This window comes from Sus scrofa, chromosome 9 (genome assembly GCF_054392235.1).
Source record: "Sus scrofa isolate SSC_HxYL_T2T_F1_AM1 chromosome 9, Sscrofa_HxYL_maternal_Yorkshire_Landrace_v2.0, whole genome shotgun sequence".
NCBI lineage: Eukaryota > Metazoa > Chordata > Mammalia > Artiodactyla > Suidae > Sus > Sus scrofa.
The window spans coordinates 124,305,686-124,331,964 of record NC_139391.1 but is presented as its reverse complement, the minus strand read 5'-3'; the positions used below and the strand labels follow the sequence as shown (position 1 = coordinate 124,331,964).

Here is a 26,279-nt window from a genome sequence, read left to right as displayed (position 1 = left end):
AAGCTGTGTATTGACAAAACCCGGTACTGTCTGTCTGTCTGTCATAACATTTTTCCTATGTGCCAGGATTTTGAAAATGAATGAGGTAGGCTATCTATATTATTATCCCTGTTTCTCAGGACATGAGGTTTCAGAAAAGTTGAGGACTTGCCAACATTCAAGGAAGGTATATTTGATTATCATAGACAGTGTTTGATTTTTTTACCTCACGTACAGAGGATTGTTTTCATTATATATGTTATCATCATCAATTCAAACTAAGTTTTAATGGTTTCTTTTACTTACTCCCTTTCATCATCATTGCTCAGGCCCAGCCACTCCCTTAGGGAGCTATGTGAATCTGTGTGTGTGTGTATAAAATGTATGTATTTATATAGTTTCCGTGTGCTTGTAAAATGTGTGTTGCTTTGAATGGCCTGTGTGCTTTCAACCCTGGCATACCGTCTCTCAAACTGTATTAACAATCTCTGGCAAGACCTCATAAGCATAGTGAGAGGGAGAGGGAAAGAACTATTAGCTGCATATAATCACTTTATAGAGTCCAGGCAGACTCTCTCATTTTCCCTGCAGTAGTCTTGGTGGGGTGTGTGTGTGTGTTTGTATACACATGCATGAATTCATGTTTTCCTTTTGGTAACATACCCAGTAGCTCTAACTGTGTTTTGCTACTGCTAGTCAGTTAACCTTAGTTAGGGCAGTTGATGGGTCTCAGTTTTACCATCTGTGACTTGACGCCAAGGAGAGCTTCCCTATACTCTCAAAGGATGTCTCGACATTTAATTACTTCAAAAGGCAATCCAAAAAGGAAATCACTAGAATTTCATTGGGGGCTAGACCTTTGCAGATAAGGGTATCTCCCACCTTTTGAAAGTTCATCTTATGCCATTTTTTTTTTTTTTTTTTTTTTTGCTTTTACGGTGGAGCTGCTTTAGTACTGGTTTTCGTGAACAGAAAAATCTGAAGAGTATTTTCACTTATATGTCAAAAGGTGAAAAGCAAAAATAGTGTTCCGAACTTATTTTTCATCAAGCTGTTATGGAGGCAGCATGCATCCCAAGCAGTGAGAGCAGCACCACCATGCACCCTTCCCAGGAATTGCACTCAGCATGTGTCTGCGAGCATCTGTACTTTATCTCACTTGCACCCGTTAGCAAGATGTGTCCTAAGCTAGCTGCTTATTCACTTTATGCCCGTTTGGCTTCCAAAAGGTTTCACAGGAACGCTCTACTTTCAGATAGTGGGGGAAAGCCTGTGTAAAGTCCTATCATCCTTATTTTCTTTGTGACGGGTGATAGCCTGCTGGACTCACTTTGTTCCTGTCACTTACCTTCCTCTTGATCCCTTCCTACAGCGCTTTATCCATCATTGCATCTCAGGATCAAAAGAAGATAGAGAATCATGTCCATAGGGGATGATGCTGGAAATGCACTGTTTTCTCTAAGACACTGTAGGTGCTGGGCTGCCTTCTGCAGTTGCAGGAGGTATTTTAGGAAAGGCTCAAGTCTGGTCTACCTGTAGTGAACCTAGTCTACACTATTTAATTACACTGTATTTAGAAGCGTGAATATTTTCCTTGGCAGAGAGGACGATATCTGATTTGTCTATATTTCCTAATCACTGGCTTCCTTGTCCAAACTTTCTAAAATTGCACCCTCTGTTATTCTTAGCTGGATCCTTTTTTTCTTAACCCTTCATATTACCCGAAAGTTTGTATATTATTTATTCTCCCTCTCTCCCTCACCCCACTCAACAATGTAAATGACTGTAATACAAGCCCCGCAAGAGCAGGGACTCTGTTGTATTTACCTTCATTTCTACATGCTCAGACAGTTCCAGGAACATAGCAGGACACGTTTGTTGAATGGCTGGTAGATACGCTTGAATACCACCTCTTATGTGTATCTGTCGCACACATGTTGGTCTCTGAACTGTTCATGTAGTGAGAAGACAATATATTAAAAAGTTGCACCAGGCAGTTCCCATTGTGGTGCAGTGGAAATGAATCTGACTAGCATCCATGAGGACACAGGTTCGATCCCTGTTCTTGCTCAATGGGTTAAAGATCCAGCGTTGCCGTGGGCCATGGTGTAGGTTGCGGATGTGGCTCAAATCTGGCATTGCTGTGGCTGTGGTGTAGACTGGCAGCTGCAGCTCCCATTCAACCTCTAGTCTGGGAACCTCCATGTGCTGTGGGTGTAGCCCTAAAAGAGAAAAAAAAAATAACACCAGTACCCAGTACTTGCCTTAAATTACAGTGTAGTTAAGAGACAAGGCTATGTGCAGTGAGATGAAACTCCAGAGCTCTCCCGAGTGATTTTAATTATATTCCTTGCACTGTGCCTTCTAAACTCCCTTGATGTAACACTTGAGGGCAGATGGTTTTTTCCTTATTCTGTCTTAAATTGAGACTCCTTGCTCTAGCAGTTAACAGCTCTGGTATTTCACCCCTGAGTCGTTGGCGCCCAGGAGTGTGTTAGCTTATCCATATCCATTTGGTATATCTGCTGGCTAGACTGACTCCTTCTCAGCCTGCCCCGACTCTTCTTTAACCCTGTATGTCATTTTCATCTGAGATGCTCTGCAGATGAAAGTTATGCTGCCCATGTCTTATAAATTAATATTATGATGCTGAGACCATTCCATTTGCCTAGAGATTTGCAATGATTTACTTTTTATGGATAAAGGTTTATTTAACTCTTAGCAGTGAAACATAGAACTGTTACAATAGTAATGAAACCTGTAAAAGCACAGAGGGTAGTCTCTGGTAGAATGTCTCGGAGCAGAACATGATGATAGCTCTGAGAACAACTGGGAAAAGCTTTGTTTAGCTGTTCGTAACGGTCTTCTCAGCATATTGTGGGTGGTCCCAGACCAGGGCTCTGAACTAGTATTGTTTTTAACTTTGGTTCACTAAAAGCCTCTAATCAACCTCAAAATTGAAAACTCCAAGTGTTTACAGAGGGTCTACAAAGTGCCCTCAAAAAAAAGTGAACTTAACTTGTAACCCTTTTGCCAGATAAGGAGCAGGATGGGTGTGACAGTCATGGTTGAAGTAGGACATAGATGGCATGCTTAAATTACAATGATTTTAGATTTTTATTAAAAGAATTATTATTTGTATTTTTAGGGCCATACCTGCAGCATATGGAGGTTCCCAGGCTAGGGGTAGAATCGGAGTTGAAGCTGCTGGCCTATGCCACAGCCACAGCAGTGCCAGATCTCAGCCACATCTGTGACCTACACCATAGCTCATAGCAACACCAGATCCTTAACCCAATGAACAATGCCAGGGATTGAACCTACATCCTCATGGGTCCTAGTCAGATTCTTTTCTACTGAGCCATGACGGGAACTCCAAAAGAACTATTTTTAAAGGTATGGCTGAAGGAAAACCATGCGTGTCAGTGCAGTCCCCTGGAGTTAGCAGCAGTGGGGCTCTTTTACCACCCCTCTGTCAGAAGGAGTTGGGAGAGCAAGTGATTCCTGGAGCCCTAGGACAAAGAAGGCTTCTGCAGGGTGTCGTTGTACTATAGCTGAGATCTCTGGAAACACAGTCATCCTATAGCAACCCTTCAGGAGGGGAACTGAGAAAATGCCTGTCTCCCTTTTGGCTTCCTGCCAATATTCCTGATTGTCCAAACTCAACTATGAGCCACAGGACTGTGGGACTTAGGTCCTACATAGGTTAGGCTTGTTGGAAACACAAGCATGTGGTACATAACCAAGATTGGATCAGCATGGAAATGGCAGGGGTGGAAAGGCTCCCATATAGGGAGGAGAGAGCTGGAGGAAAAAGTCAATGCCAAGACCTCAGCTGTCATAGCAGTGGAGATGACAGCTCTTCATGCTGCTGTAAACCCTGGAAGTGCCCAAGTCCACCAGAAGGTCTTCTTAGGCAAAAACAAATTCCACAATTTTGGCTTCCTGCCTAGTTTTCTGAATGTGTTAGGGCATGATGGGAGGAAGAGGAAAGAGAAAAAAGAGCCATGGGAAAGTTGAACTCCACACCTAAGGATAAGGCTCTTTTCAAAAGGCAACAGTCATTGGTGTCACCAATCTCACAGTTAATGAAAGATTTTTACCTTTTTCACTTCCCCTTTAGACTTCAGGCTTCCAAAGCTTTATTTTGTAATTTAGGATTAAGGTGAGAAATCTTTTGGGGTCATGGCAGGTTTTTATAATGCTCGTGGTATGAATTATTATTTGCTTATCAGCCTCTCATAAAAACTGTTCTCATCTTTGCAGACTTTCAAAAAGGACTTAGAAGGATGAGAGTAAGCAGAAATGGGTAGGGCTGGTGCTTTTCAGGATCTCGAGCCTTGCTGAAGAAAGTGGTCCAGAGACTAAACAAATGTGTACACTATAAATCAAAACAAGAGTTTTCAACCTTTTATTATTTGCTGCACATAGTTGATTTTGCCTTGTATTCTTAACTGCTCTGCCTTGTCTCCTTACTGTTTATCTGTTTTAAGAATGCTGTCTGACACAAGTAATTAAGAATTTAGGGAATTTGTTGATGAATATTAAGTTAATCATACCCTCCATTCATGATACATGATTATTGGTCTGCATAAGATCATTCATTTCATTCATTCATTTCATTCATTCACTTCATTCATTCACTTCCTCTTACCCTATTTCCTTCTCTGTGCCCATAGGCAACCATTCTAATGTCTAATGTGCATAGCTTTGTTTAGATGTATTATCTTGGAATGTAAATATTTTGTACACATGTATTTTCAATCTACATAAATTATATTTCGTTATATACATATCAGCACTGTTTGCAGATCCGTCCATGTTACATATCACACTATGGCTTCTAACCTATTGCATGAAGCATATTTATCTAGGCGAAGAATATCATACTAACGATATTAGCTCCTTAATAAATCTCATTCTGCCATTTGATTATCCAGTCTCCCATTAATGGGCACTTGGATGATCTCCAAATGCTTACCATCTCCAGCCATGCTCTACGGAATATCTGTGCGCCGAGATCAAGTGTGTTCATAATCCCACACTGTTAGTAACATGGCATTAACCAGCTCTCTAATTCTTGCTATTTCAATTGAGAGAAAGTGACATCTTTTTGTTTCTCTAATATATGATCTTATTACTCCTAATTTTGAGCATGTCTTCACATATTTGGTGGTGATTTAGGTTTCATCCATGTGAATTTTTCCTATCTCTTGCTCATTTGCAAATTGATCTGTGTGTGTATGCATTTTGATGTTGACTTGCAGAAGTTCTGTATATTCCAGATGAAATTTTAGGTGGGGGAGTGTTGAGATGTTGTAAATATAGTCTCCTTATCTGCTGTTATCTCATTGCTAACTTTGTGATACCCTTTGTTGACCAGAAAAATATTTAAATTTCATGGAAATCTTTTTTTTTTGGTTATGATTTGTGCTTAGGTTTTGTTAAAAAAAAAATTCTCTTTCACACCTAGGCTATCTAGATAATCTGCAGTTTTTTTTTTCTGTTTAACTTTCATAAAGACACTGAATTTAAATCTGTAATCCATCCACTTTGTAGCTTTGTATGAGATATTGAGTAGAGGTCTACTTTGTTTTCTTCATCTCATGAGATAGTTACTATAACCTCATTCAGTAAACAACCGTTCTTTCCACTTTGATTTGCGGTGCCATCTTTGTCATATATTCAGTTTTCATACATACGTGGCTCTCTCTCTGAACTACGATTGTTCTCAACGGAACAATGCTATTCCATGGTCCATATTTTGTTCTTGTGCTAATATTACCTTGTTTTCATTGCTATGCCTTTATTACTAGTTTTAGTATTTGATGGAATAACTCCCTGCTTCTATCCCTTAAACTTATTTTTCTGGGGTTGACAAAAATTTGTGGGTCTTTAATTTTCCACATAAAATTCCAAATATTTACTGAGTTTCTCAAACTCCAATTGATATTTTGAATGAGATTTTATTGAATTTTTAGATTAACTGGGGGAGAACGGATGTCTTTAAGATATGAAAATCTTTTTGATTTTTATAAATTGACCTTGTACCCTCTAAACTTGCTGCATTCTCTTTTCATCTGTATTCAGATCATAAGTTTTTTTCTCTGCCTCTGTGTACCTTATTTCTCCTATTTCTTCTTTTTTTTCCTTATAGTGTTGGCTAGGACCTCCAGTACTATGTTAAAAAGTTACAGTGCTAAGAATGACTTCCTTTTCTTGCTCCTAGTTTTATAGAGAAATCACCTAAAATTCTCCTTTAAATATACAGTTGCTATAGATTCTGCGATCTTTAAAAGGTTAAGTAAGTTGACTGGACTCCTGATTGATAATGTTTTTAAAAATACATCATCACAAATGGAGGTGTTGAAACTTGTCAAATACTATTTCTTCATCAGTTGAGAGAATCATACTTTTATTCTTAAGTCTCTTACTGTTGTGAATAACATTTATAGATTTCTTTAATTTTTTCCTTCCAGTTTTATTAAGATACAATTGACATACCACACTGTATAAGCTTAAGGCATACAAAATAATGGTTGACTTACATGAGATGACCGTAATAAATTTAGTTAACATCATTTCATAAATATACAAAATAAAGGAAAAGTACTTTTTCCTTATGAAGAGAACTCTTAAGACTAAACAACTTTCAACTATAACACACAGCAGTGTTCATTAAATTTATCATGTTGTATATTATATCCCTTGGACTTATTTATCTTATAACTGGAAGTTTATACCTTTTAACTGACATCATCTATCCCCCCTTCCCCACTCAGGTAACCACAAATCTGATCTCTTTGTCTATGAGTTTGTTTGTTTTGAATTATGATTGACCGCAATACTATGTCCATTTCTGGTGCACAACATAGTGATATTTCTATACATTATACTTCTCTGATTATATACATTTCTCTGGTATTTTAAACCATTGTTTCAATACTGAAATAACAGTGAAATAGAATCATTTCCTTTACTTTTCTTATGCAAAATTAAAAATAAAAAGTAGAGGTAATATAATCATATCTGTCCACCACCTAACTTCAGTAATTATCAACTCATGGTCTATCTTATTTTATTTACTGCCCCTTCTTCATATCCCTCAAACTGGATCATTTCAAGCAAATTCCAGACATTTTATCATTTCGTCAAAAATGCTTCAATATGTATTTTTCAAAGAAAAGATTTTTAACACTACATAATCACTATGTCATCGTGATGCTTTATGTTTAATTAGCTAAAATTTTATTTAGATTTTAAATCTACATTTAATGTGATTATTTTAATTTCTTACATTATCTTAATTTGGTTTAAAGATTGATTATTACACTTCATGAAATTAACCTGGTGGTTTTTGCTTTTTCTCGTCTCTTGAAAAATTTTTTAATTTAAGAAATAGCTAATACTTAGAATTTTGGCAGAATTCACCTCTAAGACAGTCTGAACATTGCAATTATTTTTTAAAGGGGAATTTTTTAACTTAGACTCAACATTATTTATTTATTTGCCACACCTGTGGCATGTGGAAGTTCCTGGGCCTGGGATGGGCTCATACCCCCACAGTGACCCAGCCTGCTGCAGTGCCAACGTGGGATCCTTAACCTACTATGCCTCAAGGAAACTTATAGATTTAGCTTTCTAGAAGCATTTCTTTGCCTATTAATTTTTTTTTTGCACTTCACATTTTCTATTTCTTCTAGGTCCCAAAGTTATTAATATAAAGGTGCTCACAATATCATTTGAATGTCCATTGTATTTCTAGTTGTTTGCTGTTTTCTCCTGCATTTTATTTATTTGTATATTTCCTTTTAATCTTTGATCAATTTTACTGAGGTCTCTTTCTTCTGTTGAGCTGTTCAAAGAACGAGCTTGAACAGTGAAAAACAGCTATTACCAAGGTATTAAAATTTTTGTATTGAAGTACAGTTGATCTACAGTATTATGTAGTTTTAGGTGTACAGTGTATTGATTTGACATCTAAATCCAATGCAGAATGACCACCATGATAGTCTAGTAAACATCCATCACCATACTAAGTTATCACAGTATCGACTATAGTGCTTATGCTCTGTATTGCCTCCCTATGATTTACTTCTTTTATAACGGGGAGTTTGAACTTAATCCTCCGCACTTATTTCATCCATCCCTTGCACCTTCCCCAGCCCCTGGCAACCACCAGTTTGTTCTCTATATCTGTGAGTATGTTTGTATGTTTTGCTTGCTTGTATGATTTGGTTTTTAGATTCCACATATAAATAAATCATAGGGTGTTTTGTTTTTCTCTGACTTATTTCACTTAGCATAATACCGTTTAGATCTGTCCAAGATGTCCCAAATGGCAAGATTTCATTTTTAATGGCTGGGTAACATTCCATTGTATATTTACATACACAATAAAGAATGAATTATTTATTATTCATCTATTGATGGACACTTAGTGTCCATGGTGTGGATATTGTAAACAATGTTATAATGAACATGGGGGTGAATATATTTCTAATTACTGCTGCACTTGTGGCATATGAAAATTCCTGGGCCAGGGATTGAACCCATAGCACAGCAGCAACCTAAGCCACTGCAGTGACAATGCCAGATACATAACATACTGTGCCAGGAGAGAACTCCACAAATTATTATTTTGTTGTTTTTTTAGGATAAATTCCTAGAAGTGGAATTTCTGGATTGTAGGGTAATTCTATTTCAATTTTTTGAACAAGTTCCACTGTGTTTTCCATAGTGACGGCACCAGTTTACATTACCACTAACAGTGCGAGGATTCTCTTTTCTCTACATTCTTGCCAACACTTGTCATTTGTTGTCTTTTTGATGATTGCCATTCTAACAGATGAGTTAATATCTCACTGTGGTTTTGATTGGCACTTCCCTGATGATTCGCATTGTTGAGCATTTTTTCTTTGTGTCTGTTGGCTATCTCTATGTCTTCTTAGGAAAAGCAAATTTCAGGTTTGCTTTTAACTGGATTGCTTTTTTTGATACTGAATTGTCTGATTTCTTTATATATTTTGGATATTAATCCCTTATCTGACATATTTTTGGCAAATATCTTTTCCCATTCAGTAGTTGACTTTTTACTTTTGTTGATGTTTTCCTTTTGCTATTCAAAGGCTTTTTAGTTTGAGTAGTCTTATTTATTTTGTTTTATCGCCCTTGCTAGTGGAGTTAAATCCAAAAAAAAATTTGCTAAGACTAGTATCAAAGAGTTTACTTCCCTTTTCTTCTAGAAGTTTTATGGATTCAGGTATAATATCTAAATCTTTAATACATTTTGAGTTTATTTTTGTGTGTGCTGTAAGAAAGTGGTCCAGTTTCATTCTTTTGCATGTACCTGTCCAGTTTTTCTAACACTACTTATTGAACAGTGTATATTGCCTCCTGTGTCAAAGATTAATGGACCATATACACATAGGTTTATTTCTGGGCTCTCTATTCTGTTACACTGACCTGTTTTTGTGCCACTACCATATCATTTTGATTATGATAGCTTTGTAACATGGTTTGGAATCAGGAAGTATGGTATCTCCAGGTTTGTTGTTGTTGTTGTTGTTTGTTTGTTTTCTTCTTTCTCAGATTGCTTTGGCTATTTGGTGGCTCCAAACAAACTTTAAGATTATTTGTTCTAGTTCTTTAAAAAAGTCATTGGTATTTAGATAGGTGGATCTGTACATTGTGTAGTATGGACATTTTAACAATATAGTAATACTTCCAGTCCATGAGCATGGTATATCTTTCCATTTGTATGTGTTGTCTTCAATTGCTTTCATCAGTGTCTTAAAGTATTCATAGTGTAGGTCTTTCACCTCCTCGGTTAAACTTATTCCTAGGTTTTTTGTTGGTTTGTTTTTGTTTTTTGGTATAAGTGTAAACAGGGTTTTAAAAAATTTTCTGGAGTTCCCATCACAGCTCAATGGTTAATGAATCTGACTAGGAACCATGAGGTTGTGGGTTCAATCCCTGGCCTCACTCAGTGGGTTAAGGATCTGGTGTTGCTGTGAGCTGTGGTGTACATTGCAGACAGGGCTCAGATCCCACGTTTCTGTGGCTGTGGTGTAGGCCAGTAGCTGTAGTGCTGATAAGACCCCTAGCCTGGGAACATCCATATACCACAAATGTGGACATAGAAAAAAGCAAAAAGACAAAAAAATAAATTTTCTCATTTTGATAGTTCATTGTTAGTGTATATAAAAGCCATAGATTCTTTTTTATTAATAGGGTATCCTGAAATTTTACTGAAATCAATTTTTAGTTCTAATAGATTTTTGATGGTGAATTTAGGATTTTTTCTGTATAGAATTTTGTCACCTGAAAATAGTGACAATTTTACTTCTTCCCTTCCAATTTAGATACTTTTTATTTAATTTTCTTGTCTGATGGCTGTGGCTAGGACTTCAAATACTATGTTAAATAAAAATGGTGGGAGTGAGGAGTTCCCCCTGTGGTGCTGTGGGTTAATGATCTAGCTTGTCTCTGTGGAAGCAGAGGTTTGATCCCTGGCCTGGTGCAGTGCGTTAATGATCTGGAGTTTCTTAACCTGTGGCATAGGTCGTAGCTCTGGCTTGGATTTAGTCCTTGGCCTGGGAACTTCCATATGCTGCGGATGTTGCTAAAAAAGAACAAAAAAATGGTGGGAGTGGTTATCCTTGCCTTTTTCTCAATTTTAGAGTAAAAGCTTTCCACTTTTCACCATTGAGTATGTTAGCTGTGGGCTTTTTGTAAATGGCCTTTATTTTGAGATGTGTTCCCTCTATACTATTTTTGATGGCTATTAAATTTGGTCAAATGCCTTTTCTGTGTTTATTGAGATGATCATGTGATGATTTAAAAAAATCCTTGTGTTAATGTGGTGTATCACATTGATTGTGAATATTGAACCATTTTTTCATCCCTGGAATAAATCCCACTTGATCGGAGTGTATGATCCACTTAGTATATTGTTGAATTTGATTTGTTGATGTTTTGTTGAGACATTTTGTATCCTTATTCATCAGATATTGAAGCATAATTTTTTTAAGTGTCTTTGTCTAAGTTTTGGTTTCAGGGTAATGGAGACCTTGTAGAATGGATTTGGCACAGTTCCTTCCTCTTCAGTTTTTTGGAATAATTTGAAAATAATACATATTAGCTCCTCTTTATATGTTTGATAGAATTTTTTTGTGAAGTTCTTGGTCCTGGACTTGTTTCTTTTTTTTTTTTTTAATAGAATTTTAATTTCTTTACTAGTAATTCATTGTTCAGATCGGCTATTTCTTCCCAATTCAGTCCTGGCTGTTTGTCTTTCTAGAAATCAATGCATTTCTTCTACAGGGTCCAAGTTTTTGGGCACATAACTGTTTATAGTAGTCTCTTTTAATTGCTTGTATCTATATGGTATCACTTTTTATTTTTCCTCTTTTGTTTGTTATTTGGCTTATTTTGGTCTTCTCTTTTTTCTTCATGGGCCTGGCTAAAAGCTTATCAATTTTTTTTGGTCTTTTTGCCTTTTCCATGGCCACTTCTCATGGCATGTGGAGGTTCCCAGGCTAGGGGTCTAATCAGAGCTGTAGCTGCCGGCCTTTGCCACAGCAATGCCAGATCCAAGCCATGTCTTTGACCTACACCACAGCTCACAGCAACGCTGGATCCTTAACCCACTGAGCAAGGTCAGGGATCAAACCTGCAACCTCATGGTTCCTAGTTGGATTCGTTAACCACTGCACCATGATGGGAACTCCGAAAGGCTTACCAATTTTGTCTGTCCTTTCAAACAATCAGCTATTCATTTCATTAATCTTTTCCACTAGTCTTTTTGGAGGATATCTTTTTATTTATTTTTCTTTTTGATTTTTATTACTTCATTTCTTCTGCTGACTTTGGGCTTTTTTCTTATATTTATCTAATTCCTTTGAATGGTAGTCTAGGTTATTTGATATTTTTAATTTTTCTTGATGTATCCTTTTATCACTATAAGCTTATCTTTTTAGAACTACTTTTGCTGCACCCCGCTGATTTTGGAAAGTCGTTTTTATTTTCATGTGTATCAATTTATTTTGTCTTCATCTTTGATTTCCTCATTGACTCATTGATTTTTTTAGTAGATTATTGTTTAGTCTCCACGTGTTTAGGCAGACTTCTTCCTGTAACCGATTGGTAGTTTTGCTTTTGTTGTGGTCAAAGTGCTTGATAGAATTTCTGTCCTCTTGAATTTCTTGAGACTTGTTTCATGGCCTGGCATATGACCTATTCTGGAGAACATTCCACATGTACTTCAACAGAATGTGTTTTTTTTTTTTTTCCCGTGATGGAATGTTCTGTAGATATATTTATTAACTGAATTTTCAGCAGAAGCTTTATATGGCCTGAAGGGAGTGGCAAGTACATTCAAAGTGCTTGAGGGGGGAGAACTTAGAAACAAGAATACTCTGTCCAGTAAGGTTATTATTCAAGACTGAAGGAGAGAAGAATTGACCAATGAGCAAAAGCTAAAGGAGTTCATCACGACTGAACAACTTAAAGACAAATTTTAAAGGGACTTCTTTAAACCGAAAAGGCCATAACTGGAAATATAAAAATTGTAAAAGAAAAAAAAACCTCACTGCTAAATGCAAACTAATAAAAGTAGTGGGTTAACCACATAAATAGCTAGTATGAAGATTAAAAGACAAAAAAGTAAAATCATCTATATCTTCAATAATTACCTAAGGGAAAAACAAAAGATGTAAAATATGGTTTCACAAACATTAAACATGAGAGGGAGTAAAAATATAGTGCTCTTAGAATGTGCTCAAATTTAAGTGACCATCAGTGTATAATAGACGCATATTCATAGATCCTTATGTAAGAACGTCATAGTAATAACAAAAAATACCAACAATACAGGCTCCCTTATATGGAACTAGTCACTTTTTCTTGTTGCTTTTAAGATTTTCTCTTTAGCTTTTGACATTTTAATGATTTTAATTATACTGTCTTGGTATTGGTCTCTTTTGGTTCATCTTGTTTGGGACTTTGAATGCTTCCGGAACTTGAATGTTTGTTTCAGGTTAGAAAAATGACCTAGGTTTATGAAGTTTTCTGCCATTAGTTCTTCGAATAGGGTTTTCACCCCTTTATTTCTCTTTTCTCCTTCTGGGACACCTAAAATGTGAATGTTAATATGATTGATGTCATCTCATAGGATCTTCATTTTTTATTGTTGTCTTTTCTTCTTTCTTGTTGTTCTTACTGGGCACTGTTCTTGTGGCATATGGAGGTTCCCAGGCTAGAGGTTGAATCAGAGCTATAGCTGCTGGCCTACCTCACAGCCACTGCAATGTCAGATCCAAGCTGTGTCTGCAACCTATGCCACAGCTCACAGCAATGCCAGATCCTTAACCCACTGAGTGAGGCCAGGGACTGAACCTGCATCCTCATGGATGCTAGTCAGATTCATTTCCACTGAGCCATGATGGGGACTCCCCATTACTCTACTCTTAAGCTCTGATTTTTTTCCTATCTCCTTGTTGAAATTTTCACTGTGTTCTTCCATTCTTCTGACTTTGGTGAATATTTTTATGACCATTATCTTAAACTCTTTATCTGGTAGATTGCTTATCTCTGTTTTATTTAGTTCTTTTCCTGACCTTTTCTTGTTCTTTCACTTGGAACATATTCCTTTGTCTCCTAATTTTGCCTAATACTGTGTTGTCTCTATGTATTAGGAATATCAGCTACATTTCCCCATCTTGTAGGAGTGGCTTTATGTAGAAGGTGTCCTGTGGGGCCCAGTAGTGCAGTCCCTTTTGGTAACCAGAGGCAAGTATTTCAGAAATGTCCCCTGTGTGGCCTGCATGTTCCTACTACTTGTGGCCTAGTTGCAGTTGCTGAATGCATGTTAGTGTTTAGGCATGGCCTCTTGTGCTACTGGCTGTAAGGCATGGCTGCACCTCTTATGGATACTCTGGTATGCTAGTTCAGTCTCTGGGGCAAAAGCCACTTTGGAGGGGCTCTGGTTCCTTATAGGAGCGATGGGGAAGAGAGGCCACTTTGGCAGTGCCCTGGTTTCACCTGAGAGTATCTACCAGGAGTTGTGGGGTGGAGGACCTCTTTAGAGGAATACTGGCTAGTACAGCCTTGCAGGGGAACCCTACGTGGGTTAGTGATGCTTGGAAAGTGGATGGGGAGGATAAAAAAAATGGCATCTGCCAGTGCTGGGTCAGCTAGGTAGAAGATCAGCAAAAATAACGGATACCTGCCAATTTCTCTGTACCCAAAGAAAGTTTCAACAGACCCCTGCTCCTCTGGCACAGGCCCTAAAATGAGTCAGTTTTCTTTAAATGTGACCCAGGAACTTTTCAAACTGCTGCCTCTGTGCTGGGACTTGAAGTGTGACATTTTGCATGTTACTCATTGGAAGAGTGGAGTTTCAGTTTCCTATAGCCATTCTGTCTTCCAGTGCAGGTCCTCTCGGCTGGGGAGCCTGATGTGGGGTTTGAGCCTTTGGCTCCTCAAGAGAGGATGTCTGTGGCTGTGATACTTCTCCCACATAAGGATCACTGAGCTGGGGTTATGGATCCCAGCCAGAATGTGTCTGCCTTCCTATCTGTTTTGGTATGGATTTGTCTTTTTATTCTTAGATGTGTAAAATCTTTTCTTCCAGTCTTTAGGTTATTCTAAAAGATACTTGCTCCACATGGAGTAGTTTTAGTGTGTCCCTGGAAAGAGATGAGCCCAGGAGCTTTCTACTCTGTCTTCTTGTCACCCTCCCCATTATACTTAATTGTGCTAACTTGGCCTATCTCTTGCAGCATTTCTACTTCTTTTTAATTAATTTTTTAAAAGTAGAGTTGATGTACTATGTTGTGCCAATTTCTAATGTACAGAAAAGTTATACATTGATACATTCCCTTTCTTATATTATCTTCCATCGTGCTCTATCGCAAGAAACTTGGTATAGTTCCCTTTGCTATAAGGACTTCATTGCTTATTTATTCTATAGAAGCAACACTGAGTAGTCATGCTGCGAGCCACACTGAAAGTCCAGCTTATCTGCTCTAAATGTAATAGTTTGCCTCCACTAACCCCAAACTCCCAGTCCATCCCGCTCCCTCCCACCTTGGCAACCACAGGTCTGTTCTCTATGTCTGTGAGATGATTTCTGTTTTGTAGATAAGTTCATTTGTGCTGTAGTTTAGATTCCACTTACTTATAGCATATGGTACTTGTCTTTCTGGCTTGCTTCACTTATTATGAGAATGTCTAGTTGCATGTTGCTGCAAATGACATTGTTTCATTCTTTCTTATGGCCGAGTAGTAGTATTTCATTGTATACATATACCACATCTTCTTAATCCATCTGTGGATAAATCTTTTTTTTTATTGGAATATCCTACAAGAAGGTTTTAGTGAAGATTTTTTTTTTTTGGTCTTTTTAAGGCTGCACCCCTGGCATAGGGAGGCTTCCAGGCTAGGGACTGAATCAGAGCTGTAGTTGCTGGCCTATGCCATGGCAATGCAGGATCTGAGCCACATCTGTGACCTCTACCACAGCTCATGGCAACGCTGGATCCCCAACCCACTGAGCAAGGCCAGGGATTAAACCTATATCTTCAAGAATGCAAGTCAGATTGTTTTCTGCTAAGCCATGACAGGAACTCCTAGTGAGGATTTTTTGCATGTGCAACCTCCTGAAGTCTTATATGGTTGAAAATGTTTTTATCATGTCCTCGTATTTGAATGGTAATATTTTATGTTTGAAACTCTTTTTGCCTTCGGTTCTTGAAAATTATATTGCACTCTCTATTAAAAAAGTTACACTATCATCTTGCTTTTAGTGTTTTTGAAAATTCTAGGATTAGCCTGATTTTTGTTATCTGCCACAGATACCCTTCCATTTTGGAAGCTTTACATATTTTTTCTTAGTTTTAATATTCTTTAATTTTAACTATACTATGGAGATGAATTTTTTCTTATCTGTTCTATTTGGTCCTCTAAGAGCCTTTTCATTTTGAAGAATTCTATCATTCTTAATCCTAAAAAATTTGTCTTCATCATTACTTTACATTTTTCTCCTTTCCATTTCCCTACCCTATTCCTCTGGAATCCTGTTCTCTGGATGCTAGTACTTTTGCTTGTATCCTTCATATTTCTTAGTATAAAAATTTTTCTCTTATCTTTTCTCTATTCTTTCCTATTGCTTTATGAAGAAGTTCTCATTCTGACCTTCTAATTCACTGATTTTTTCTTTAGCTTTATTCCATCTTATTTATTCCATTTCAGCTACATTTTTTTTTTTTTTTTGCGTCTCTAATGTTTCACTTGGTTCTTCTTTTTCTTTCTTGGCCATATCTGAGGCATGTGGAAGTTCCCGGGCTAGGGACTGAACACTTGCCACAGCAGCAACCTGAGCCATTGCAGTGACAATGCTGGATCCTTAACCTGATGCACCAGAAGAGAACTCCTCACTTGGCTTTTTTCCCCTTGCTTTGCTTTGCTAATACCTTCCCACATCTCCTTAAGTATACTTTTATTAATGTTATACTCTTCTGTTTGTTCAACTGATTCTGGTTCAGATAGTGTATGGTATCTTGTTTTTATCTTTCTTTGCTAGATTCTAGTTATGTGGGTTTGTAAGCTCATGCCCTACTGTGGCTATTAGCTATTCTACCTTAATGGTAATACTTGCTAGGGAAGGCCAAATATTAAGTTTTATTTTCCATCTATTTAGATGTGTTTCAAATAATGTATGTTCATCCCTAAGGCCTAAGTGCCACAGGCACCCTAAAATCACTTTGTGTCCTCCTCTTTTACTGCCTCTCCCCTGGGAGACTCCCCTGGGCAGAGTTTGTCCTATAAATTGAATTATTGGGGAGAAGAGATAGGTTGTTCTCAAAATATTACAATTCTCCCAGGCATATGATTTTGGAGGAGGGGTGGGGATCAGGATGCTAAAGGACTAGGGCTGCTGCGCATCATTAAGCAAGTAGCCCCTTCTTACCAGATACGGGGATCAGGCACTGCCATCTACCTTCACCCATAAGCTGTGTACTCCGATATGAGGCTGTGCCTGTCTGGCAGCAGGGGTGCCTTTTCCTCATGTACATAGCATCACCCTATGTTCTAGCAGTAGTCTTTTAAGAGTTCCTTGTCGGTTGCCTCTGCTTTTGGTATCTCCCTACCTAGTATCTACCTGCACTGCCTTATTTTATTGCCAACATGCATGACCTGGAATGTAAAAGTATTTCTGCAGGCAAGTGGCTGGTGATAACTGTGGGGAAAGCGAAGAGCTGAGGTGAAAAGCTTTTCTCCAAAATACCTTCTCACTGCTACCTCTCCTAGCCTTTTGTCAACGTATATAATATACTCCCCATCTACCAGTTCAAAATATCTTTGTCTCCTATGAGATTTACATGCTTTTTATTAGCTTCAGAAATTCATATTTCCCTCCTCCTTCTTCACATACTCCAGGGTTGAATTTGAAGAAGGAGTCAGCAAGTATTAAGTCACCGTCTTCCTAAGATCTGGAAGCTTTAATACATATCTTTAAAAATGTTACTTCATGTGACTTTTATATTGAAAAAACAATTTGGTCTACTTATTGAAGGCATTTAAGGTAGTCAAAAGAAAGCTCGAAAGTCCCAAAATGTTGGTTTATTATCAGGGTTCATCAAAGAAATAGAAGTATATATTTATATGAAAGGATTTATTATGAGGAATTGGCTTATGTAACTATAGAGGCTGAGAAGTCCTATAATCTGCTATTTGCAAGCTGGCACCCAGGATTGTCAATGGTGTAATTCCAGTCCAAACATGATAGCCTGAGAGTTGGGAGAGTCGATACTGCAAATCCCATTGCAAGTGCAGGAAAAGGCTGATGTCTCAGCCTAAGCAGGCAAACAGGAAACAAAAAGGGGTAAATTCCTCCTTTCTTCATCTTTTGTTTTATTCAGACCCTAAACATACTGGATACTGCCCACCCTCCCTGGGGAGGGCAGTCTGCTTTATCAAGCTCACGCATTTAACAATTGATCTCATCCAGAGACACTGTCACAGGCACACCCAGAAGTATTTAATTGGTGCACCCCTTGGTCCAGTCACATTGACACATAAAATTCATCATCATAGTCGGAGAATCATACAGGTTAAGTCAGGTAAAGAAGAAAGGACACCCACTGCCTAGATGACAAAACTCGAAAGACCCTGACTGCATCCTTATTGAATCAATTACCCACTCTATCCTCAGGTTTCCTTGCCTATAAATTGGGAATAAGAGTGTTCTGGGAGTTCTTGTTGTGGCTGAGCAATAACAAACTCACCTAGTATCCATGAGGGTGTGGGTTTGATCCCTGGCCTCACTCAGTGGGTTAAGGATCCAGCATTGCCATAAGATGTGGAGTAGGCCAGCAGCTGCAGCTCCAATTCGACACCTCACCTGGGAACTTCATATGCTGCATGTGCAGCCCTAAGAAGACCAAAAAAAGAAAAAAAAAAAAAGAAAAAAAAAGCGGGGGGGGGGGCATGTCCTGTTTGTATCACACAGTTGTTGTGCTGCTCAATAGGAAAATATCTATGGAAGCCACTCTATACACTACTGCAGAGAGAAAGCAGCAATATTTAACATGAACCAAAGAGCATTTGAAATGATATTAACTCTCAGGGGACAGGATGTTCCTTGGCTGGGAAGGTGGTAATCCCTCCCCTCAGCGACCTCGGTGCATTTCAGACAGATCTTCAAAGCAGATCAGGTCTCTGCAGCACAGAGTGGTGAAAGTATTCAAGTTCTCTGACCTCCCTAAGCTGGGGAAGGTTGGCATCAAGGACGAAAGCTTTCAATTGCATTGAACATGGCCTGGACAGGTTCCAAGTGGGTAATTACTTTATGCTTACTTAAAATTTCCCCTTCAGCTTCCAAGAGATGGAGAATCCCTCACTTCCTGGACTAGCAGCACTGCTGAGTGTTGCTTAGGCATATGTTGAACAGCTGCCCCAGTCACCCACCTCAGCAGACAGTGTATTTTAGTAATGAAGTCAGAGCTCAAATTGGGCAAGATGGTAACACATTTCTTTGATTGGTCTGTTGGACAAATGTGGCCTCTCTCTGAACAGAAGGAGGGCATTTAGCATGTTTTTTTTCTTCACTCACATTAGAAGGAGGAATAAACTGAACAGGTTCTTTGAGAGCCAGCTTTGAGAGGTTCTCTGACATGAATCTCATTAAAAATATATTAATTTTTATCATGATCGATAACTACATCAGTTCCTCTTCACTATGAGGAAACATGTTCTTGTAGATTGGGATGGAAAACAAAATTTCATCTGGGGCATCATGTCCTCTGAACATCTTATGCTATAAGACTGAGAATGTTTGTGGGCAAAGACATACCTCCAGTCTGTAGGGTGAAGGCAGGGACTAGGCAATGAGCAGTTTTGCACAACTGCAGATCAGAAGTTTGAGGTTCTCACCTATGCTGATCATTTGCCTTTCTCCCAGTTTTTATTTACCCATGTCCTAGTTAGTAGTGCTCTTGGTTTAGGCACATATATTTTCTGAGTGGCAAGTTCTTGCAAACCATAGGGGCAATAACGGTGTCTATCTCCCTGAACTCTTGTGAGGAATAAAGGAGATAATATTCTTGGCATATGGAAAGCATTCAATGAAAGTTAGTAATGATTACTACTATTGTTATTGTTACTTCTTTTTCAGGTCTTAGTTTAAATGTTACTTTACTGGTTATCACTAACTTCTGCCCCTGTTCCAAGACTAGGTTAAATGAATGGCTTTGTGCTCCCATAGAACACTTTACATTCCCTATAAATGTTATTGGAATATATGCTAGGTTTTCTGCACTATTTGAGTTGTTTTCCATGTATATATTACTACCCCCATTTTACAGAGAAAGGATTCAGGTGCAGATAATGCATATAACTTCAGTGGGGTGAGATTTGACTGCAGATACTTTTGCTCCAAAGCTCATATTCTTAATGATGACATTTGGCATGGTTTATGGTGATTGTTGATGTAATTTTCTTTGCTTTACTAGGTGGTACACTCTGCATGTTCCCAGTGCCTCATTCTTTCCAAAGCTACCACTAGCTTATATCTGGTCCCGCTCTCTCTGAAACCCATTGACACCAACAACTTTCTTACCTTTGGACTCCTTGGTTTCACCTCAACCAGTAGCATTTTTCTCTTTGTCCTTGACTTCTAGCCTAATCTCTCTCTCAAGGGCAGTTACATCAATGACATCAATATTGCCCTTTCTTTTCTTTCTTTCTTTTTTTTAAATGGCTGCACCTTGGGCATATGGCTGTTCCTGGGCCAGGGATTGAATCTGAAACACAGCTCTGATCTATACTGCAGCTGTGGCAAGCCAGATCCTTTAACCCACTGTGCCAGGTCGGGGATAGAACCTGCTTCTCTGTGGTGAGCCAGGCTGCTGTGCCACAATGGGAACTCCACTGTTTTCCTTTCTGACAATTAAATCCTTCTGACCATCTACCACACTATGTTTCAGCCAGTGGTTATGATTACAAGTGACAGAAACCATCTCTGATAGTATTAAGCAGAAAATGGCATTTATTGAAAGGATATTAATTGCCCAGAGAATTGATAAAATGGGGACCAGCTTAGAAAATTAGAAGGAACCAAGGATTCTATTACTCCCACAAAAGCCTCCACGAATCCCCACATCCTTGCCTTAGGTGTTCAAGATTCAAAGTCCTGGATTCTGATGGGCCGAGCGTAGGGCCAAGTGCCCACTTCCTAGGATGGCAAAGTATTGGAAAAATGAGGATGTTGTTCCTTTCAATGTCCATAACAGAAGATGGTAGCGGAAAGCCCTGTGAATCACTCACGCCCAAGATCACATACACACAGGTGGTAGGATATTTCCTCACAAGGAAAAAGATTGGTTACTTGACAGCAGAAAATGGCATTTGCCCACTGCACATTTCAATTGTTAACTCTGTCAGCCCCCCCCCAGTTTCAATTTCACATTCTCTCAGAATACAGCCCAGGTGCAGTAATACACTACATGACTGCACTGAAGAAGCTACTTTATACTGAATCCTTTGTGTCCTTTTGATTCCTACATGATAGACCCCTATGGAGGCCTCCTGATTTTAAGGCTCAGCACAGGCCTTTAAAATTGGGGGCAGAGAATTCTTTGTGGGTGGTCACAATTATCCCACCTTATTTATAGCTTCATGTCTCGGCTCTAGGAAGCATATTTCCTCAGCTCGATCCTCTGAAACACCTTTCCAAGCCTGCCTCTGTATTCTAGATCCTTACCGTGTAAATGCATTTGCCTTCCTTTCAATGCAAACATTTCTGACTTTCTGCTCTCTCATTGCCATAGTCTACAGTTCTCTTTTCAGGCACAGCTTGGTGTCGACCTAATTTGGGCCACTAGTTTTTCACTTCTGCATGTTTTGGGGGGTGATTATTTCCACTCCCCCAGGCTTTGCGGTTGTAGGCCTAGATCATGAGTCTTAGGCAGCTTTACCCTGGCCAACCAGGTTTCCTGGGATTCTGTATCCAAACCCATTTGCACCATGTCCTGAGCCTCCGCACTTCTGGTTCAACCCTTTTGGAGTTTCTAGAACTCATGTCGATGGTGGTAAGAGAAATGAACATAACCTGACCTTTGTGATGGGTTAGCAGAGAGGCCCAAGATGTGTTCTACTTTTAAGTCCCTATCACCTCCTAGTCCCCAATTCTAATAAATGATCGATTTTACCTTTTCCTCAAGAACTAATGATGAGGGTGAATCTCATCTCTAGTGTAAAACTTTTGACTCATTCCCTCTGTGCCAGTTCTGCTTTGGTAATAGCTTAGTGTGTTAGTTTTTGACAGGATTGTAAATGTGTCTTGTGCTGGAGTTCTGACTTTGACCTTGAGCCCTGCTGGTTGTGACACATTTCTCTGGTGCCACCTGCTTGCTTGTTGATGCCAAAGGCCAAGCATACCTTGAAAATGCTCTAGGAAGAAAGTGCCTGCAATTGTGGACAGCTTGGTAAGAATAGAGCCAAACAGCCTTGGGTGTTATGAAATAGCAGAGTTCACTGAACTGCCCTAGAACTCTGATGCCTGTCTTCATTTCTGTGTTAGCTCCTGAACTCCTGTTCTTGTCTTCTCTATGCAACTTGGTCTCTACCAAGTTTAGGCATATGGTCTCTCTCTTTTGAGCTCATCTATCTTGGGATCTGATGCAACATTCCTCTGGGGTTCATTTTCCTTCCTTCCTCCACTGCTGTACCATAGGATGCACTTGAATGTGACTTCGCCCACCCTATAAGTGTTCTACATGAGCCTGTCTGGAATAAATCAGCCCCATCACAGTGGAAGGCTTTATGTCAGGTTTCCCTCATATATTTATTTGCCCTGTTTGCTGAACACGAGGACATACTGGACTAGCTCTTTTAACCGCCCTCCCTTCTCCTTAAGTTTCGCACATTAGCAGTCCTCTTGCCCTCTCAGCAAATAGTCTTGCTTTATGTATTCCTAAGACTATGAAACCCACCTGGCAGTTTCTTCTTCTCCACCTGCTTCTCCGAAGTCTCTGTCTTCACTCTCCTCCTGTCTTGGAGAAGGAGGTGTCTCTTTTTCCTAGGCTCACTCTTGGTCCCAGTAGGTAGTGTTGGTACCAATATCCGTCTTTAGTGATGTTCTATCAGGTCTTGCGCCTTTCTTGAGCATTTTAAAACTCTTCCTCTCTGTGGAATCCTTCCCATCTGCCTTTAAACCAGTTTGATCTAATGCCTCCAAAAGAATGGTCTTCAGTTCTCTCCTTGCCAAACGTCTTGAATATGTGAGCTCCACCCACGGACTGGGCATCTTCACTATTTCCCTCCAAATGCCCTGCAATCTGGCTTCCATTGCCACCACGTTCAGACGTTCCTCTCTCAAAGTTTACTCTTAACCCCCAAACTGCCAAACATAAAGGCTTGTTCTCAGATTTTATGTCCTTTTCTTCTATCGGCCACATTGGTAGTATTCAAATAGTTGATCTTATCTTTGTTGATTGAAATTGTTTCTTTTCTATGGGACCATCTTATTTTTATTGAGTATTCAAATGTTGTTTGGCTTTTCCTGTGTGTTTTCTGTTCTTGCCAGCTAGATGTAAGTTTGTTGAGGCTGGCTGCTGTATATTGCTATACATGGCTGCTCAAAAAGTACCTAGCATAATGCTATGTACTTAGTAGGTATATGGTCAGTATTTTTTTAAATGAAGAAATAGGACTATTCAGAGTGAGTTACTCATTTAATCATTTGCTCATTTATGAACAAATACTGCTTATGTGCCATTGTATACAGATTGTTAAATTCTGTTATGTAGCCATTCGTAAGACATGCCTAATTCCTGCTTTCAGAAGACTTAAATGTCCAATGAGGAATGTATACATAAAAATAAACCATAATAATACAAAATGATAAATTCTCTGATGGGGAAATAATTAACTGGAGGGGCTGGGAGCAGGGAAAGTTTCCTGGAAGAAATAATATATAAACTAAGCATTAGCAAGGCATAAAAGAGGGAAGAGGAAGTTCCTGGCAAAGAGAGCAGTGTGTTCAGAGGATAGAGAGCATGGCACTATGGAGTAACTGCCTTTTTAAAAAAATAGCAGAGCTGTTAGTAGAGTGAATGAGGGAGATGGAGTAAACAAGTAGGTGGGATGTATCTAAATCAAAACAAGCATTTCACTCCCTTCCCCATTTAAAGTATTTTAGTGCTGTTTTCTACTTAATCCTTACAGCCTTTGAAATGTAGGTGGCATCTGCCATACTGATAGAGAACCTGAGTTTTGAAAAAAAAAAAAAGTGAAACTCACTAAGTCAATAGTAAGTCTGAAAATATTGTCACTTCTTTCTTTTCTTTTTTCTTATCTTTTTTTTTTTTTTTTTTAGGTATGCATTGGTGGCATATTGAAGTTCCCAAGTTAGGGGTTAAATAGGAGCTGCAGCTGCCAGCCTATGCCACAGCCACAGCAACACCAGATCTGAGTTGGATCTGCGACCTACACCACAGCTCACAGCAACACTGGATTCTTAATCCACTCAGCGAGGCGAGGGATCACATCTTCATCCTCATGGATACTAGTCTAGTTTGTTACCACAGAGCCACAGTGGGAACTACCAGCTTCTTTTTTTAATTGACCAACAAGAACAAATTGGGCAAGACATAAAACCATAATTTATAAAAACTCATTACAGAGCTGAAGATGCAAAGAAAACCAAATGAGTTATTTTTGAAGAGAAAGGAGACACATGGCTGCATTCATCACTGGAAGAACAGTGGGAATGGGAGGACTGCACCATAGATGGGGTGAAGAGAAACAAAGATAACTGTTCATGAATTTTAATGACCACATGGGAGTTGGTGTGATGGTGTGTCCTCAGTCACAGGGCATGTCAGTGCCCACCTGTCAACTCCATTTTCAGTCTTTACTCAGTGCGCAGGGAAAGAACTGGGCAAGCATGCTGACAGAAAGTCAGCTGGGAAGCATTAGGGTCTTCTCCAAGTACAGTGTGGTGGCCTGATGAGGGCTGGAGGAGGGAAGGTGAACTGAACAAATTCCCCTCCTACACTGGGCCTTTCCTGAGTGCAAGGGAGTGTCCCACTGAATGTTGTCATCAAGGCAGGCAAACTTCTGGAAATCTTTCTAAGGCTCACTGAATCTCTCACTAGCTCTCCACCGAATGCACTGAATATGCTCCCTGAAGGGAAGAGACACAAATGTGGAAAAAATATCCCTCTTAGAAACTTTAGGTCTTTACTGAATCTATTACTACTGTCCTTCAAATATACTGCACACAGGGCCTCATAGTACAGAGAGAGCTCCTGAGCTACAGAAAGTCAGAGCTGGGGCTAGAAAGAAAAGAGAACTCTTCAGTGACCCCAATCCTAGTAGTCAGGCTACAGGACAGAGATCTGTCAAGTTGAGACCATTGGGGTACAAAGTATATATGTAGTCTCCCTTGTGCTCAGATTCCAAGTTATGCAAAAGGAAATGTCTAATCCTGTACTCAAAATATTTAAATCCACTTGTAAACTGAATCCAATTATAGCTGCAACAAAGCCCAGTTTAATACAGATGAGGTGGAAAGAGACCCTTACAATAGCAGCCTGACAGAAGAAGAGATGAAATATTTTCTGAGTAAATATTTACTTTTCCATCTCATTTTAAAACACAGTGTCTGGCCTAATGAAGAATTATGAGACAATAGAAGAAGCAAAAACATGTGACACATAATAAAGAGAAAAAGAATCAATAGAAACAGACCCTTGGATGGCCAAAATGTTGAAATTATCAACAAATTTTAAAATGACTATAATATATAATTAAAGGACATTGTAATAAAGCTGAATTAAAGGACATGTATGACTACTTAGGGGATTTCAAGGAGCAATAGAGTCTAAAAAATAACCAAGTGATTGATTCTCTGCAGGTTTTGATTCCTCTAGAATTTGGGCTATAATCTCTGAGACATCCTTAGGAAAGGGTCTTATTTTTCAGCCGAGTAGCTTTCTCAGCCTTCTTTATGACCATGGACATTTTTTGTTCTCTTTCTGTGCATTTTAGTCAAAACTTGGGCTTAATTGGTAAAATTATCTTAAAATTTTTTGTAAGTTTTCTAAGGAACTTTTTGGAGGTTCAGTGTATTATACAAAGGCACACCTAGAAATCTCTTTGAGGTAGGACTCTCCACTTTGAGCTGCAAGTCAGAGTACTTTTGTACAATGCCTGAAGGATCCTTAGAAACTTTTTTGCTTAGCTGAGTGTGTCTATGAGACACCACCATACATGCTTCTGAAGTCTTAAAGAAGTCTTGCAGCCACTGTCTTAATTTGATCTTAACCTCGAGGGCACATTATATTGCCAGTGCCCTGGATTTGGGCTTTGCTCTACCTTATTATTTTTTTAAATTTCATGTTTATTAGGGTATAGTTAATTTACAGTGTTGTGTCAGTTTCTGCTATATAGCATAGTGTCCCTGTCTCACACACACACACAAACACACATTCTTTGTCTTAGATTTTTTTCCATCATGGTCTATCCCAAGAGACTGGATATAGTTTCTTTTGCTATACAGTAGGACCTCATTACTTATCCATTCTAAATGTAATAGTTTGCATCTACCAACCCCATGCTCCACGCTCATCCCACCTCCCCTCTCCCATGGCAACCTCAAGACTGTTTTCTATAAGTCTGTTTCTGTTTTGTATATTGGTTCATTTATGCCATATTCTAAGTTAAACATATGTGCTGTCATATGGTATTTGTCATTTTCTGACTTACTTTCACTTAGTGTGAGACTCTCTAGT

The 26,279-nt window shown here is 38.8% G+C and overlaps 1 long non-coding RNA gene across 6 annotated transcripts in view; it reads left to right on the top strand.

The window, feature by feature from the left end:
• LOC110255513 (uncharacterized) overlaps nucleotides 1-26,279 on the top strand; it is a 468,258-nt gene that overhangs the window by 73,493 nt on the left and 368,486 nt on the right. The window contains exon 3 of one of the 6 annotated variants that reach the window (XR_014816301.1): nucleotides 4,246-5,638. The exons of the other annotated variants lie outside the window; for them this stretch is intronic. This is a non-coding gene — a long non-coding RNA (uncharacterized LOC110255513). Of the gene's footprint in view, nucleotides 1-4,245; nucleotides 5,639-26,279 lie in introns of those variants that run through there. 6 annotated transcript variants of the gene reach the window in all.